The 18,622-nt window shown below is 48.7% G+C and overlaps 1 protein-coding gene across 1 annotated transcript in view; it reads left to right on the top strand.

The window, feature by feature from the left end:
• GALNT2 (polypeptide N-acetylgalactosaminyltransferase 2) overlaps positions 1–18,622 on the top strand; it is a 220,440-nt gene that overhangs the window by 945 nt on the left and 200,873 nt on the right. The window lies entirely within an intron of this gene.

Raw genomic sequence — 18,622 nt, forward strand, 5'->3', positions numbered from 1 at the left:
CCCAACCCGGCCCCTGGCCCTCCCACACGAGCCGGACGTGGCCTCCTGCGCTTGCATTTTCCATCCCCGCTCCCCGCTTCAGGGAGAATCCCTCTTCTGTGGATGTGTTTTTAACATGCTCCAGGGGCCGAGTGATCCGGCTGTGGGGACCGTGTGAGCCGCTCTGCGGTTCCGCGTCCTCGTCCCGCCGCTCCGTATGGCCGGGCCCTGGGCATTCGGGAGGATGGTGAGCGCCGAGAGGAGCCGGGACAGCGCGGTCCTGCGGCCGTGCGCCGGCCGGGAGAGCAGGGGGTCGGGCTGTGGGCTGGAGCATGCCGGCAGGGGACGTTTGTAGTGTTTTACTGGCTCCTCGGCTTTGAAAGCAGCGTTATCTTTTCCGAATTCCTGTAACTCTCGTTACTGTGACATTTAGTGTCACCGCAAACCCAGGAAATTCTGAGTTAATGGAGATGGACTACGGGTGGTTGGGTTGGAACAAGAGAGTGGTATCCTGAAACAAGCCAGAGGGAACTAACTAGATGAACAGACTTCAGTTCTGAAGTCAGGCCCCTAGATGTCCACGCCGGGGTTTGGCTGCTTCAGAGGGTTTTTTTCTTTGCTTCATTCATTCATTCTTAGCCGAAGATGTTAGGTGGAATGGGTGCCTTATTTGGTTTCTGGTAAATTACATGGATTTGTTTTATCTAGGAGGGCAGAAATAAAGCCGTCTTACCACGTGCTGAATCGGCCTAGCTTCTGAGCTGACATTGTACTCTTAGCGCTGTTTTTGTAAAAAATAGTATAGGTAGTATATGTACGTGAAGACTTGGTTTATTCTTGAACAGCAAAGATCATGCAGCCAGCAAAAGCCGTGCAGTCCATTCAGAGATATAATCGTGTCAAACTGGAATGGTTTTTAAAACTTTGCTTCCCGGTAAACTGTGCCTTGGCCACTCTGCATAGCCTGGTGTGCTGGTGAGACCTGGCAAAGCTTTCTGCCTTTCATGCAAAGAAAACCAAACACATAAGCCACCCTTGGCGTTTCTCTTTCCTTAGTCTGCCACTTTCATTAGTACACGTGATTAGAAAGAGCAAGCGTGCTTGTTCGCCTCCCGGAGGCTGATTCCTCACTCTGGTGGGCTTCAGTTCCTGGATGGTGTGAGGGGTCTTCCATGCAGAAGTCTTCAGACACTCCTGAAGTGTGTAATTCTTAGTTTTTTTTTTTTTTTTTAAGAATTCCTGGTGGTAATATAGAAAGGCACGGAGACCAGGTAGAAAAAGTGGGGGAAATGAACAATTACACATGGATTGGTGATTTGGGATTCTATTCTTTCTGTCAACGAACCATAACATTTAATCCTAGCCCTTAGAATGCTTTAGTGATTTGTTGGTTGAGGAAGAGGTGTGTAAATGCAATAGCTTTTGAAATTGCAGTGGAAGACTCATTAACTTTGTGTGGTGGACCCTGGGTTAAAGAGAAGCCTTAAGATGGTTTCCGAAGAGGGTAAATAGAGCCCTGTTGTCACGAATGCCTGATCTATAGGAAAATCGTGTAGTCTTCTTTCTTCCCCAATTGTTTCCATGGATTTAGACACTAGAAGTGTCTCTAAATTTAGTTCATTCGCATACCAAAAAAAAACACAAAAAACAAAAAACAAAACGTGGTTTGTTTGGCTTGTAAAGTATGGACATAAAAAAAGACAGCGGGCCATGCACAGAAAGGCAGAATTTAAAAGCTAGCTATAATTTTTTAGAGATAAGTGGACCTATATTTTTTCTCTTGCCTCATACTGTTCAAGTCAGGGCTTTCATTCCATATTTAGCCAGTTTCTGCACATCCTGACGTTTTTCATAGGGTACTAGGCTGCAGTATTGGGCTTTAGGGATCGTCTGAGGGGAGTCCAACTAGGATTTCTGCTGCTTCAGCAGCCCAGCCCAGGCTTGTCATTGTGTGCCCTGCCTGTTAAGTAACTCATCACAGAACTGTTATTCTCCACTTGGCAAAACCCAGAGAGCCAGCTCACCTCAGATTGCAGGTTTAGTAAACTAAGCAGGAGGGAGTGCTGAAGACCAATCTCAGGCACTGCCGCACAACTCAGGACTCAACACCCAGGCGCAGGACATGTATGTTAAAACAGTTTATGCAAAATATTGTTTAAAATCGCATTTCATTTACATTTGTGTCCATACCCCTTCCCCCCATGTTTTGCTCTTTCCTCCTAAATTGATGATTTGCACTTCAAGGGTGCCTTTCCTTTGAGCTTCTTAAATGCTTTAAAATTTTAATCATGTTAAGTCTCCCCTGGGCTTTGGTATATTGGCAGTGGATGGAGCCGCAGAATAGAGGAAGGGATTTCTCTGGAAATGAAGCTGCCTGTGGGTGAAGTGTGGCTGTTTAGGGTGGAAAGGGAAGGCTTTTCTCTCTGCTGTAAGAGTGTGTGGAGCCTGAGACCCCTTGCCTGTGTGCCTGCGTGCTGGGAGGTAAGGGACAGTGTTAGCTGAGGGACATGATCCGCAGCCCTGGGAGCCTGTCCACTTTGCACAGTAGCATCACCCTTATTCCCTGAGCTGGCACGAGTCCTATATCCCTTACCCGAGAGTCCAAGGGTGAGGGACTTTGGGTGGGATCTTCTAGGAGTCATGGGGGGATGCGGGCAGGTTACTTCTTGGAACAGTGAAGGACCTTGCCGGGCTAGACCATGGTACACATGGAGGGGAACGTTAGGGTGTAAAGTTGGAGAAATTCAGAACTAAATGGTAATGGGCTTCAAATGCCAAGCGGACTTGTTTGTTCTTAATTTGGGAAGCAGTAATGTTTTTGAGCTAGTAGTAGACATTCAAATAAAGGGACATGGCACAAATCCACTTATTGGCATTGAGTGAGACCTAGCTGTTTACCTCTTTGTGCTTAGTGACCTTCACTGATGCATTGAACCTCTCTGACCCTCAGTTTCCTCCTCTTTGCAGTGGGAATAATCATTCTTACCTCATGGCCTTGTTTGGAGAATTAAATACTGTTAGTGGGTGCTGAATAACTGCTATCTCTAAAAGAGGAAAATGAAAAAATAAAAGCCTAAATATCCGCTTGAAAGTCTAGTGAACCAGGAATCTTAAGTTCACGATATTCCTGATATACTTCTTGATTTCTGGAAAATAGTTGTCTTTCTTTTTTTTTTTATCCCTCACCCCCACCTCTGAGATTGATCTGACTGGTTGGTTTGGGGTTTGGGCTATGAATCTTAAATGCTGTTAGAGATGGACTTTTTGGGAAGTTGTCCAGACACCATGCCAGCTCTCTTGTACCCAATTGTGGTGTCAGAATGGGGATCTCAGTAGTGGGCAGCCATCAGGAATGTGGGTGGAGGGCGCAGCTTGCCTTGGTGGTTAGGCAGTTGGAGTGTACACCAGTGGGTGGACGTGTCCCTGAGCGAGGGGTTCCTGTGGTGGGATCCCAGGTTCTGAGCTCCACTGCTGTCCCTCTGTAGCCCTGCCCCTCTTGTTAGAAGGGCAGGTCGCTGTGATCCCTGGAAGCATGCAGGACTTGAGGTCGAGCATGGGGCCCTCACGTGGTTTAATGGGTGCCAAAAATCTGTGAGCGTCTTGGTGGATGCGGAGGGGAACACCCATATCACTCCTTGCCACCTATCATCAGTTTGGAGTTTAAAGAAAGTCCACTTGAATTGAGAGTTTGAAGTTGACATAGGGAGGACAGTAGCAGGGAAAACCACTGTATAGCCAGATAATCCGACAGTGGCACTGTAACATAAACTTCTCTTTAAAGAAAGTAAAGTTTCCCAATTCTGGAGTGAAGTTGTGGCTGCCTCTGGGTCTGCAAACATAATGGAAACAGATTGTGTGACTGCTGAACAGTGCAAAAGTAAACAGCTCTTCCCTAGACCCTTGAGCAAAAATGAAAAAGCAGCTGCTTTACCCAGCACTGAGTGGGGTCAGCTTGCCCAGGCTCTGTTGGACCTTGGAGTAGGGGATACCTGGGAGACTGGTGAAGGTTTTGTGAGTCTTCAGGCCCGCTGTCAGTTTCCCCACCCTAGCTCCTGTTTGGATGAGTGATGGGTGAGTGGTTGGTCTCCTGTTTGGAACAGAGGAAGAGGTGGTCAGAAAAATGATGGGAGAGGGGGTGGGGGAGATTGGGTCAGGGAAGACATAATTTCTTCTTGCTACTGCTCATGTTTCTCAGGGCTTTGGGGAGAGGGAAGTCAGTTTGGGAAGATACTGATTTTAGTGTCAAAGCAGGCAAGGCCACTGTCCTGCCTAACTTCTAGCAAGTCTACAGGCAGTGGGCTTAGTGACAGGAGGTGTGGTGGGGCGGGGGTCGGGGGGCGGGCGGGACAGTGAGGCTGCCTGGGACAGAGACACAGGTGTAAGCAGGAGTCGACTGTGAGGCTCTGGCTGAGATCCCAGGAAGGGAAGCTAGATATTCCTGGGAAGAGCCTGTGAAGTCTCCTGGAGCACCCAGCAGAATTCACGTGATGAGAAAACACACAAACCTGGCCAAGTCTACGCTCTCTGTTGGTTTTTGTGCTTTTGCCCTTGTGAAGCCTCTTGTGGAAGCTCTGCATGGGTGATGCTGAGCCATACAAGTTAGTGGATATCCAGATGGAAACACACTGGCTTAGCCATGCCACTCACATGTAACAGTGAGGCACTTTCGTGCTGGTTGTTAAATATGCTCTGCCTTGAGACCCCCCGAGTGCCCTCCAGTTCATAGCTGCCCTGGTCTTTCCTTGGGATCTCTTTCCCATGTTCAGCAATAAAAGGGTTGAATCCTGCCACTTGAGGGGCCTCTTGGACCCACTTCTATGCCTGTGCCATAGTGAACGTGCTGATTGTCACCCCTGCAAATGTGCTGCTTGGATAGAAGGAGGCCTAGCCCCACTTCCATCATGGGAACAATCCCCTTTCCCTCTGAGTAAGTCTTTGATTCACTGTTACTGTTGAGAGTCCTGGTTCCACCATTGTAATCTTGTGGCCTTGCCTCTAGACTGCCTTATGGGTGAGGTGTTTTTAAGGAGGAGTGATGTCTTCGTACTTCCATATGCAAACCTTCCTGAATGGGTCTGGGATAGGCTGGGCCTGGCAGGGAGCTCTCCTCTGTGGAGAATTACATTGAATTCATTGATGTGTGCTCACCAGTGATCACTCCTGTCCTTAGAGTGGAACTTGACCTTGTTGTCTTAACAGTGTGAAGATTCCTTCACCTTGGCCCTGTGCTTGATCTTCATGATGAACCCAGTATGGAGTTGGCAGGAAAGCTGTCTTCAGATTACCTGCCCAGTCCAGAAAGCCTCTCCCACCTTTCTCTATTGTAAACCATGGAAATAAAAGGGGCTCAAGACACTAATCCATCTTCCCTGATGGGCCCCCACCTTTCTAGGGTTCCCTGCTCTAAGCAGGTGGCACTGTGCTCCTGCTTGGCTCTTGCCTCTTGCCGCACAGGGTGAAACACTGGCATTTTTTGCACTTAGTCATGTCTACTAGTATGGGCCCCAGAAGCATGGGGTGTTTTATATGGATTAGGTTTCTTAGCATGCTGAAATATAGATGACAGTGATTCATCAGGGCCGGATTTGGAGATAAACAAAAACTGTCACATAGAGTCTCACTCATAGGCTTACATTTAAAAAGCTTTCCCAGGCTATGGGAGTTATATGAGCCCCTTGTCTCACTGAGGCCAGCCGTCACAAAGAAGCAGTTAAGGGCTGGCTGCCTGGGGGCTGGGAAATGGGCCGATCACTCATGGCTCAGCCTGCCCTTGCTGGCTGCTCGCCCTGGTCAACTGTCCCTTCTGCCCCAGCCTTCCAGAAGCTCCCCATGGAACAGAGAGTCTCTCCTAGGCCACTTTGCTGACCACCTGAGCCTGCCTATGGCTGGCAATTTTCTGTCCCTAACTCTTAGAGAAGAGGAATGGCCAGGAGGGTTGGGGGTAGAGTTACTGAATTTCCAGAGTTCAGGTCAGGACATGCATTTGGGCAGGGACAAGGGTACTTTCGGGACCGTGGTTGCTCTGGTTCAGTTTCTCAACTCTGGCACCATTGACATTTTTGGCAGGATTTTTTTTTTTTTTTTAAGACAATTGCGCTCTGTCACCCAGGTTAGAGCTCAGTGGTACAACCAGAGCTAACTGTAGCCTCAAACTCCTGGGCTCAGGTGATCCTTTCACCTCACCCTACCGAGTAGCTAGGACTATAGGCATGTGTCACCACACCAGGCTAATTTTTAAATTTTTTGTAGGGACAGGGTTTCACTATGTTGCCCAGGCTGAACTCCTGGGCTCAAGCGGTCCTCCTGCCTTGGCCTCCCAAAGCATTGGGATTCCAGGTGTGAGCGACTGCACTGGGCTGGATCATTCCTTGTTGTGCAAGGCTGTCCTCTGCATTATATGATGTGTAGCAGCTTCCCCAGCCTCTCCCCACTAGATGCCAGTAGTTCTTCCACCCCTGATCCTGCCAAGTTGTAACAACCAAAAATGTGCAGACATTGCCAAGTGTCCTGGTGAGGGTGGGAGGTGGGCAGAATTGCCCTTGGTAGAGAACCACTGCCTTAGTCCGTTAATTTTGATTTCATTCCTTCTGTCTGAGATTTTATGTTTAGACCTTCTTGGAATGGGACTGCCTTTCTGTGTGGTCTGGGGTGGACCCCTGTGGGGAGGACTAATATATTAATACGTTTTAATTTTCAAAATTTAATAAACACTTTCGTAGCACCTACTGTGCATAGAAATAAAGGGGCTGCTTTTCATCTCAGCCCTTTTATTTCTTCTAGTGTACTGATGAAACTGAAGCACAGAAAGGTTAAGTGACTTTCCCAAGGTCACAGAGCTCACAGGTGGCAGACCCAGGGTTGTCTGGTGGAAGAGATCTCCTCAGGGCCTCTGGAGGCAGTGGGGTTTTTCTGCAACTCCTGGCCGAGGGTTTCTGGCAGCCAGCAGTGAACCTGGCTTGCTCCTGCTCCCTGGGCCTCCCATGCCCCTTCCTTGCATTGGCAGTGCCCTCATACTGCGGCCTCGTTTGGAACGTTCCTGGAAGGCATCTTGGAGCAGATGCACACTCGGTAATGCTTTGATAGTAAAGCTGGTCTGTTTTGCTTTTTTTTTTTTTTTTTTTTTTTTTTTGAGACAAAGTCTCACTCTGTCTCCCAGGCTGGAGTGCAGTGGCATGATCTCGGCTCACTGCAACCTCCATCTCCCAGGTTCAAGCGATTCTTGTGCCTCAGCCTCCTGAGTAGCTAGGATTACAGGCACCTACCACCTCGTCCGGCTAATTTTTGTATTTTTAATAGAAACAGGGTTTCACCGTGTTGGCCAGGGTGGTCTCAAACTCCTGACCTCAGGTGATCCACCCACCTCGGCCTCCCAAAGTGCTGGGATTACAGGCGTGAGCCACCGTGCCCAGCTGCTCATTTCTTCATTTTTACCTTTTGCTCCGTGGAATTTGTGTTCCTATCCTCCAGGCCTCTGCCTGATCCTGAAGGCTGCGATCCTCAGCTGCCCCTCCGGAAGGAGCAGAGATGAAAACTGGCTCTGGTTCTTTTCATTCATTCTTTCAGTGAGTATCTCTTGAGACCCTCCTATGTGCCAGGCACTGCTTGAGTGTTTGGGAGTGCACCAGTGGTTGTAACAGACACGAAATCCTTGTGGTCTTGGAGCTTTCATTCTAGTGGGGGGCTGCGGGGAGCCAGACAGTAGACATAAAGTCAGTTATGTAGTGTGCAGAAAGGTGCTATGTGCTGTTGAAAAAAATAGAGCGGTGTATGGGGATTAGGGATCAGGGTGGAAGGATAGTTGCAGTATTAAAGTGGTGATCACGTAGGCTCATGGGGAAGGCAGGCTTGCAGCTGAGACTCAGAGGGAGCCATTGTGGTTCCCTCTGCTTCAGAGGCAGCCGCTGGTTTCAGCTTTGTCCAGCCTCTTTTTTGGTGATCTCTCTACTCCTTGGTTTCTTTTGCTAAATAAATGAGCCAGTTTTCTTTCCCAAAGGATGTTGCCTTTAGTTGGCTAGTGGTGGAGTTTCCCTCCATGCTGTGGACATCTTGGTCACCTGTTCTTGTTCTGGTCTCCTCGATGAGGCATGAATGCATCCCGGTTAAAAGGTTGTGTGTACTCTCATAATCGCTTCCCTTACTACAGACCTGCAGCTGTTCGAGGCAGTTTAATTTAAGCTGCTCGAGCAGTTTAATTTGCTGATCAGCTTCATAGAATATGCTTGTGGAACAATCTCATTTCTTGATTCCTGAGCTGACTTCTGTGAAGCGCCGAGTCGGATCGGGTAAGTCATTCATTGTTAGGTGCACCATTGAAGAACACTACACATTCTTAAAGTGCTTTCTGCACATATTGCTGTTTAATGAGAAATCCCCCTGTGTCCCTGTGCACTTTTTCCAGCACAGGATTTCCACTGTGATGTGATCTTTGGGAGTTGCTGGGGGTGGGAGTGGGGGTTGTTGATTCATATGTGCAGGAAACCAGAGATCAGATGCCTGCCTGATACCCAGGCTTTGGAGAGGGGGGTTATTCTTGGCAATATGGGTAACACTGAGCTTCTGTGATTGATAGTATTGTACTTGGGGACAGTAAAATGGAGATGTGATTTCATGGCCAATCTCAGGGAGGCGGAACTGTGGGAAATTGTAGCTGGTCCTGGTTCTCAAGGTGAGGGCATGCAGGTGCTTTTCATAGAGGCCATTCTCATTTATGAAGGGTCATTAGATATTTTATCGGATTGGTAGGTACCAATCCTATAAAACCGTTGGGATGGTTACGCACCGTGCGTCCAGTGTACTTCTGGATAAAACAACTGGAGCATTTACATGGCGGCAAAAAGAACAGGTAATTTGAGAGGCCTTCACATTCAAGAGTGGCCATCAAGGTTTCTTCCTCTCTGCGTCAGAGACCAGCCCAGGGAGTGAACTCTTTTCTTCCTGACAGGGTGCTGCCCTAGAAAAATGACGCACTTCAAATGAAGGGTCTTTCTTAGCTAAATTGCTCTGTGAGAGCCTGAGGAGCCAGTGCAAATTAAAGGCCTGTGTTTTGGAGATGCCCATAAATTAAGTACTCTGTTATCAGGATTTGGGTAAGTGTAGATGACTGTTGGATAGGGGCATTTGTATGGCTGTCCTGGATGATGACAGGGTTGGCCCAGTGTGGGATGCCTCCCAGTCTCATTGTTTCCTCCTTGTGCCTCTAGGGCTTTCCCCTTGACCTGGATGTTGAGCCTTTGCTCTGTGACCTTCGAAAGGCCTGCCCTGCCGCACTCTCCTTCCCCTCCTGCCCATGTCCTGCCCCATCCCCTATGCCAGGGAGCTCACTTAGTTGTCTTCTTGTCTCACTTTGGATCATCACTAATTTCCCCTGTGTCTGGAATACACCTTTTTCATCAATTCCAAGAGGCCATTATTTGTCAAACATGCCATTATTTTGTGGACCACTAGGAAAGAAAAAACACTGTCCATTGACCTGTGACACAACGGGTTCTTATCAGTTGGCATTCTTATTTTCCACTTATTGAAAGAGTTCTTTCAGACTGAGACATCGATTTTTCCATATATCACTCTCGGGCATAGATAGATACAAAGGAAAATACAAGTGAAATACATTGAGCAAAGGGTTCTAAAACTTTTTCAGAGTCCAAGCACTCTGAGTCACTTTTTGACTCAGATGTTGTGCCTATTTTCTTCAAACAGAGTCATCCACTGTGCCACCAAGAGCGCTGGTGATGTAGCATTTCCTAAGGAAAAAAATCCATAAAAACACTAAGAGCCATTGGTTCTGGACTTTGAAGACAGCTTGGCAATGAAGTTGAGGTAGCCAGCCTTTGACTCTTCGGGGAATTTGGCCTGGCTCCTCAATTCACCATCCATTCCTATCCCACCATGATTTGGTTTTTAGGGATTAAGAGTGCTGGCTTCATTGTTGTTTCTTTGATTTTCTTCTAAGCCATTGACATGTGTGTCGTGCAGATTTGGATGATTGAGCATGGGCTGGTAATAATGCATCATGGGCCTTGGCCAGCCCTTAGCATTGGCGACGTAATTGATCATGAGCTGCATTCCAGTTGGGGGTGGCGGAGAAAAGGGCATCTTAGAATTGACCAATTACAGCCTTTCCTTTTCTCATGTGTCACATTGCAGTTGGGCCTTCATATCTGCGGGTTGCACATCTGCAATTAAGGCAATTCCTACTTTATTAGTGGTTATATTATTTAAAAATTGTTATTTTTTGAAGAACAATACAAACTGTGGATACAATGTGTCGTATTTGGGGGGGAATCATGGAAGAAGCCAGATGTGCTGTTGAAGTTGACCGGTGGGTTCGTGGAGTTTGTTCTACTGTTTTATTTTTGTGAACTTTTGAAAAGTTCATTTAAAAAATTTAAAAAGATATTTACTCATGTATGCAGCATAAATTAAAGAAGCAGCTGAAAACTAGTATTTTTGTAAAAAGCAACTCTAAGGGTTTGTGATCGCGTTAGTCCAGAGGTGCTTCGGCCTCACACCTCTTCTGTAGTTTGGGATATTCCACAGTGATTCTTTTCACAGGGAGCTTCAGAGGTCACGTTAGATCCTGACTTAGTACCTGTATCACCAGGGAAGCGTTCTCGCATTGGTTGCTGTTTCTTCTGTGAGGAGTATCTACATTCTTTGGAAATTGCTAATCCTGGTGCAGTCTCTGGTGGTAGAGGATGAGCTCAGGGGGTCTGTGAGGTCACTTCTGCCTAAGCAGACTGCCCGGTGGACCAAAGACCCTGTTCCCCACCAGAGTTCACTGTAGATGTTTTATTTTATTTTATTTATTTATTTTTAGAGTCAGGGTCTCACCCTGTCACCCAGGCTGGAGTATAGTGGCATGATCATGATCATAGCTCACTACAGCCTCAAACTTCTGGGCTCAAGCAATTCTCTACTTCAGCCTCCTAAGTAGCTGGGATAACAGGCATAAGCCACTGCGCCCAGCCAGATGTTTTATTATCTTGACTACACCCTTCTCATTTGCCAGGCACCTCTTTATGTTCAGTCTTTCTGCCAGATTTTTCACTGATGCTAGGCAGCTTTGCTTGCGGTTATAAGCTATCCATCAGAAGCTGTGGATGACTTGGGAAGCTGAGTGGGAGACCGTTAATAAATATGTGTTAGTCCTTTTGGTTCTCCCAACAAGATATTAATGCTAAAGGCTATTTTACGTGGTATTTGTCAATGAGAGATTTTGGCAAATTATTATACTGCGTATCTTCTGTAAGGTATGATTCCTGGTAATTCAAATTTATATCAGCTTTGTCTCTGAGATGTCTGAAATGCTTTAGAGCCATTGCTCATTTATCTTGCTTTTCAGCATGCCTGGGAGAATGAACAGCTGGGGAGAAAAGAACAGCTTTTCTTCCCACGTTCACACACAGTTTCTGATGGACCCGAAGGTTATTAGCCTGCCCCATGGGTCATGCAGTAGCAAAGTTGGGACTAGAATTTCAATGTTCCTCCACCGCCTAAAATACGGCTCTGGAGAAAGTCAGCCCTGGCTGTCCTGGTCTTAGTAAAGCTATAGTTCCTGAAACATCAAGTTACAAATAGCAGGTTTCCCTCTTGCTGATGCAGAGCTGCCGCTTCAGGCTTGGAAGGTGCTGATTACTGGGGCTGGTGATCTGCTAACCCTTTATTGAAACTGCTGATGTGGATGATCGAGAAGCAGAGAGCCGGGAGGAGAATGTAATTCAAGTCTGGGTTCTTGGATGGTCTAAGCTCCAGGCCTGAGGCTGGCCGTCATGAAAGGAACATAACTGTGGCTGTCCAGGCCTCATAATTGGGCTCATGGAGGCAGACAGGGGCTCATGAGTAATGTCCCTACGCAGAGGACTGCTGAGGCTCGGCCTCCGCCTGCGCTTCAGTAACTTAGGAGCTCACACATTCTTATGGATCAAGAAGTAATCTGGGTCACTAAGCATTTGCCTAGGAAGATGTGAATTGGGTGTCCTTTGTTTTAGAAAGAAAAGGAATAGAGGTAAAGTTTCCCTTCTTCCTGGTAATAAATGTGACTTGGCATATGCCATAATTGCGGTAGTGTTTGTACCTAAGACATAGGTTTTGTTTTAGAGTATTTTTCTCCCTATCTGGCAGTGGAGAGTGTGTGGAGTCATTTTCCTTGTTCTGGCCCCGGAAGGGTATTTTCGGTGATCTAATAAGGATCTAATTTTTTTTTATTCCAGTGTTGCAAAGCACCGACATCATTATCAAATGTGCCGTAGTTGTTTGGAAGCAAAGCTCTCATCAGCCGTGTAAGTTTTTATTTTAGGTTACTGTGGAGAAGGGGAGGCCTTGATGGAGGACTGATGTTGTGTCCAGAGTCGGAGCTTTCTGCAGAAATTCGAGTCCTGTTGACCTGGGGAGCAGGCCTTGACATCAGGCCCCGTGCATGAAGCAGTGTGATTCCCAAGCAGTGGTTGCTCTGCCCACTTGCCATTTAGGTCCTGGTGCCAGCGGGAAGGTCTAGCATCAGCAGGTTGCCAGGGTGACTCTGTGAATCCATACTGGGGGCTTTGGAAACAGTTTTGCCTGTTTCTGGCCCTAGCCTCATTTGACAGCAGAAACCCAGGAGGCTTGTGCACGGGAGCTCTTGGTGGACAGCTAGCTCTGGGTGGCTTTCTGGGGCTGCTGTGACATGGCAGAGAGGATGTATAGCACGGGGGCCACCGGCCTGGGCTCCGGAGCCAGACTCTGGGTGTGCGTTCTGGCTTATCTAGTTAGCTCTGTGGCCTCAGGCAAGTCACTTAACCCTTCAGTGCCTCAGTTTCCTCATTCACCTATCATCAGGTTGTTCAATGATGAATAAATTAGTTTATGTAAAATGCTCAGAATGGTGCCTGGTACATACATAGTAAGTGCTTAGAAGTGTTAACTGCTGTTGCTAACGTTAACTGTCACTTTAAAGGCGGGGAGGTGTTGACACGGGTTCTCGGGGAAGCTGTACCAGTGTGCTCTCACATCACATGTGACACGTCGCAGGCATTCACGAGCCTAGAGGCTTCTGTTCCCCAGCCAGAGCCAGCCTCCTCTGCCAGGTTTGAAGAAAACCAACCTACTTTCCTCGAAAGCGCCTCCAGCCTCCGCAGACCATGCCTGAAACTGTCATTCCTAGGTAGGTGGGTTGTCTTGGAAGGAGTGTGAGGATGAAGGGGCTCCTGCAGCCCTTTGCTTCTTCCTCAGGTGGGAAATCTGAGCCCCAGACAGCATGAGGAAGCTGGTCAGGGACCCCCCAGCTGGTGTGAGAACCGAGTGGCCCCTGGGGTTCTGCAGGTAGCTTCGGGCCAGAACTCTTTCCCCATCCAGTGTTCAGTGGCCAGGAGATTATTTCCCAATTCCACCTTAATCTTTTTCAGCTTGTCTTTGAAAAATTCTACTGAGATACGGTTTTTAAGTGCGTGCTGTTTAATTTTTTAATACTCTTACTGGCAACTGGATTTTTCGACATCTTGAGCTGTTACTATCTGAATATAGCGTGTTATTTGAAAACTTTTCTGCAAGGTTTTAATTAGTAAACGTTCTTTCATTAGTTCAGTTTCTGGCTTGCTTTTGAAACTGTAGATGAGTGACGAGTGGAAGACAAATTAATAATTGTGGCAATGCAACAAAGCCCCCCTGTGAGGGCTGAGGACTAGTTCTGTCAATTAGCAAAGTGTTCACGTGGCTTTGCTGATGGCTGTAATTAAGACAACTCACAACTGGATTGCAGATCAATAGATACACTCTGTAATGATTTTAAGGAGGAATCACCTGTGTAAAAACCCGAATGTTTGGTCATGCTAACCATGACGAGGAAGGATGGCACAGTGGTTGGGAGGCTGGCCTGTCACGTTAGAGCTGATTCAGATCCTGCTGTTACTGCGGAGTAGCTGTGGGACATTGGCTTGCGTTTCCTCATCTGGAAAAGGGAGTTAGTGAGTTGATGAAGATGATGCTGATGAGCTTAGTGAGGACGTTTATTTGTGCTTGCTCTCTCTTCCTGCAGGTACTTCTGGGGCCAGTCTGGCTCAGCTTCTCTGACCCAGGAGGGGTCTTGCTTGGAGCAGACCTGCAGGTCAGTGGTGACATCAGGTGTGAATTTTTGGACTAGGAGTGTCAGTCGGGGTGCAGAGGGCCCTGGTGAGGCAGGCTTTTCCGTCCTTCTTCTCTGGTTCGTGTCCCTCCTTTGGGCCTTATGGAGTTGCCTTCGGTCTGGGAAGGTATCTGTTTCTTTGTGTAAGGTGAAGCTGTGGTGCTGAATGAAGCAGGTGTCACATTTGGGTTACATTTTTAAGGTTCTCTAATCAGTCAAAGTGCTGTGTAAGTTCCCAGGGGCACCATAGAACAAAGCAGGCCTAATGGATTAATGGACGTGATTGAGTGAGCTGATGGGTTGGTGATTTCATGGGTGTCTGGCTTTAAGCCCTGCCTTGCCTTTGCAGTTCCACAGCCATTCAGGCCAGTCATCTCTTCCTAGGGCCTCTGGGGCTGGCTTACCTTGGAGAGATCTCCAGTGCACCGTTCCTCCTGCAGCGGGCTCTCCTTATCCCCACTTCCTCAGTGCTGAGCCAGAGGAGAGTACCCTTTATCATTTCTGTATTATTTATTTATTTCAGGAAGGGAGTGTAGTGGCTGTCAGGAGAGGGAGGCACACATATAAATCGTGGACAAAGCCTAGAAACCTAGCCATTGTCCTGCTCATAGGAAGTCATATGCATGGAACATACACACTGGAGTGCTAGTTAGGCAGCTGGGATGATACAGCAGGGGATCCAGGCTGATACATCAGGGGAGCTTGCAGAGAGAATAGGAGATCCAGGATGATAGAGCAGGACCAGGACAGCTGTGGATAGAGCAGGGCAACTGGATAATGGAGCAAGGAGCCAGGATGATGGAACAAGCAGCCAGGATGATGGACAGGGAGCTGGGATGATGGAGCAGAGCAGCTGGGGATGATGGAGCAGGGCAGCTGGGATGAAAGAGCAGGGAGCTGGAATGATAGAGCACGGCAGTTGGGATGATGGAGGAGGGAAGCTGGGATGATGGAGCAGGGAGCCAGGATGATGGAGCGGGGAGCCAGGATGATGGAGCGGGGAGCCTAGATGATGGAGCAGGGAGCCAGGATGATGGAGCTGGCAGCTGGGATGATGGAGTGGGGAGCAGGATGATGGAGCAGGGAGCCAGATGATGGAGCAGGGAGCCAGGATGATGGAGTGGGGGGGGCGAGGATGATGGAGCAGGGAGCAAGGATGATGGAGCAGGGAGCTGGGATGATGGAGTGGGGGGGGCAAGGATGATGGAGCAGGCAGCCAGGATGATGGAGTGGGGAGCCCAGATGATGGAGCAGGCAGCTGGGATGATGGAGCAGGGGAGCTGGGATGATGGAGCAGGGGAGCTGGGATGAGGGAGCAGGCAGCTGGGATGATAGAGCAGGGAGTGGGATGATGGAGCAGGGAGCGGGATGATGGAGCAGGGAGCGGGATGATGGAGCAGGGAGCTGGGATGATGGAGCAGGGGGCTGGGATGATGGAGCTGGGGGGCCCAATGATGGAACAAGAAGCCAGGCTGATAGAACAGAGGAAATGATCTGAGAAACAACTTCGAAAGGTCACCTGCAGCCCCCTGATGCTTGCAGTATGTTAACATGTTTGAAGATTTAGAATCCTCATTTTAAGGCATTGATCTTCCCTTCAGAAAGCCGTCCTTGCTGTTAGACGGTGCCCAGAGAGTAAGGAGATGGTCAGCACTGAGCATTTAGTTTCTTCAGAGGAATGACAGTGGGGGTTACTCTGTTTTTACTTGGAGTATTTGGATGGTTCAGGACCAACTAAAACTCAGTAAGAAAGGGTTGGAAATCCTGCTGGGCCTCTGTTAGCCCTTCCAATGGGAGGGGGCTGGAGGGAGCCCACTGTCTGTGTCCTTGGACCTGCATGCAAGCTGAAGGAAGTGGTGCCTGCTGCACATGGAGGAGCTGGAGCTGTGGACAGGCCTGAGGTCATCTCCACCAGCATCCTGATGTTGGCATACACGCCTGTGAAGGTGAGGGGTCTGCACTTCCAGCAACCCTCCCCCTTTGTGTGTCACTTTGGACACCCGAGATTTACCTGATCTGCCTGGAGCCTCTGTGTAATTTTTAATTTGATCCCCTTCGTCTCACTAGACTGTGAGTGTCTTGAGGCCAGCAGAGGCTTGGTCCCTCCCACAGCAGGGAGGCAGTGGGGAGCCAGGCTAACATGGGCCCAGGGATGTATATTCTGGAAGGAGGGCAGGCTGGGGGACGGTCACGCCGATATCAGAGTGTGAAGTGGGGCTCCATGAGAGGTGAGTCCTCATCAGGAAGGGCCGAGGAGGGGACCTGTGGGTGAGGCCTGTTGACCAGAATGATCCAGTGTGGCAGAAGGCTGTCTGGGCCTGGAGAAGATCCTATGCAGAGATCCTGGGGCCAGAATGAACTTGGCATGTCTGGGCAACCAAAGGAGGAGGGCAGGCTGGTGAATGGGACGTGAGGTCAGAGAGGCAGCTGGGGGATGGTGAGCATTTAGGATCTGATTTTGTCTGCCCTGGCACTTCCTGTGTCTGGCTTAGCACCGAGACATTGCTAGATGGGGGAGATGAGGCTGAGACTGGTGGCCTCGGGGGAGAATGGCTGAGAGCTGGGGTTGTGGAGGGTCTGCCATATGGGGGACCATGCCACACAGGTTCAAGGCATCCCTGGCCCCTGGCTCCCTCCTACTCTCCTTCAGCTGTTCGCCTGCTGGGTGACTCAGCTATGGGCTACCAAGTCATTTTGCCCTTTTCTGCTGGGATCTGCATGCTGAGTCTCTGACTGGTAACACGCTGTGGTTTGGCAGCATGCTTGGGAGTTAACGTCACTTCTGGGTGCAAGTCTGGCTTTTTCTTCCTGATGCAGGGTGAACATGGGATTAGGGGAGACAAGAATGTCTGCTTTTTCGTCCAGACATGCTGCATTGCTCTTGCAGCTGAACAGACCCCAGCTGTATTTGTAAGTTAAGCCCTTAAATCCTTGTGCCCTAAAGGTGGAGGTGCCATTTCATCTGCGAGGAGTGTAGAAAGATTGTGCAGGGATGCTGAGGTACAGGAGAGAGCTGATGAGGAATAGAATGATCAGTTGTTTGTAAGCAGTCTCGTCTCTTCTGGCTCTCTTTAGCAAAGGTTTTTATTATTAATTCTCCTTTCACCACAGTGGATGGCAGACACACCTGACGGCAATAATTGAAGCATACCCTGACAGTGACCCTGTGGGGCAGACACACCTGAATGTGTGTTTGGAGTTTTGAGCTAAGGAATCCGGGAGTGGCCAACCTGGAGATTCATCCCTTGTTTATGAGGAACATCTGAGTCCCTGTCCTGTCCTGTGGAACACGGGGCATACGGATGAGCGAGGCCCTTTGTTTTGGGTTAAATGAAGGTTGCCCCGTGGAGGCTGTTAGAGGATGCTAGGTGGAAACGCTGTTTATAAACCACAGGCTTCAAGCGGTTGCAGTTTTCCTGCCCAGTCCACTGCCACTGGACCATCTCCGTGTACAGGTTTCCCACTTGTAAGCCCCTGTGTCTCATTTGCTGGCTCTGGGTCTCCTTCAGCTTCTTGGACCTGGTGCCATCCGCATAGAAGTTCATTAGGGGTCTGGCATGATCCAGTTCATCACTGGAAAATGGTTCTGAATGTAGGCGGTAATGTTTGCGATTGTCTAGGTTGAAGTCCGGGGCAGTCTACCTATTTAGGCAAGATGCAAGATTAGGCACCTGAGGTTCTCTTATTCATTGCATTTTGGATCTTCTGGAGCTCCTCCTGGCTCGTTATCTTAATGCTCTATACCTTAGCCAACCACTTACAAAACTGTTTTGATATGCCACTGACTTCTGGTGTAGACGTTGGGAGTGAAGGATGTTTGACAGATGGGACAGAGATGGATTTTTGTTTATGAAATGTTGGGGAAACCCGAGGCAATACCTGGAGCCCAAAAGAGTGGGCTCACCTTGTGTTCACAGCTCGACCAGTGCTCCTAAGGTGACTGGAAACTGCTTGCTGACCTGCCTGGTTAAGGAAGGAGCTCGGGTTCTACCAGAAACGTGCTGAGAGATTTCCGTCTACCTTCATGGAATTCACAGAACAAATGACAAGGTTTTAATCCAGGGCTTGGTATTCCTGGGGTGCCGGAGGTGAAACTGAGAACATTTTGCTCTCAATTATTTGGCGAGTTTGTAGGTAGAGAATAATACGAGCTCCTGGAAGGCTGGAATCTGGAGGCATTTCAGCAAGGGTTTAGAAAGGGTAGGTGATGGTGACTAGGGATACAGCACGTTGCTCAGCTCTGGGCTGAGAGGTGGTTAGTTCAGCCTGACGACCCAGCAGAGCACCTCCTGGTCGTTCTGCCAGCCCTTTATCTGGTGAGGTAGGGCGAGGAGGGAGTTGGAGTGAGGAAAAATGCCTAAGTCAAGGGAATAGAGGGAGGAGGGCAAGATAAGAGATGGCCCTTGTGCGAGAACTGTCTGCATTGCTAACTCTTTGGAGATTGATGCTTTCTCCATTTTACAGTTTTTAGGGGGATGTTCTTACTGGCAAAGGAGGAAAACAGCTGTAAAATGAGCAGTTTTTTTTTCCCCCATGTGTTAAGGGAAT

The sequence above is a fragment of the Hylobates moloch genome, unplaced genomic scaffold, assembly GCF_009828535.3.
Source record: "Hylobates moloch isolate HMO894 unplaced genomic scaffold, HMol_V3 SCAFFOLD_18, whole genome shotgun sequence".
In the NCBI taxonomy this organism is placed as follows: domain Eukaryota; kingdom Metazoa; phylum Chordata; class Mammalia; order Primates; family Hylobatidae; genus Hylobates; species Hylobates moloch.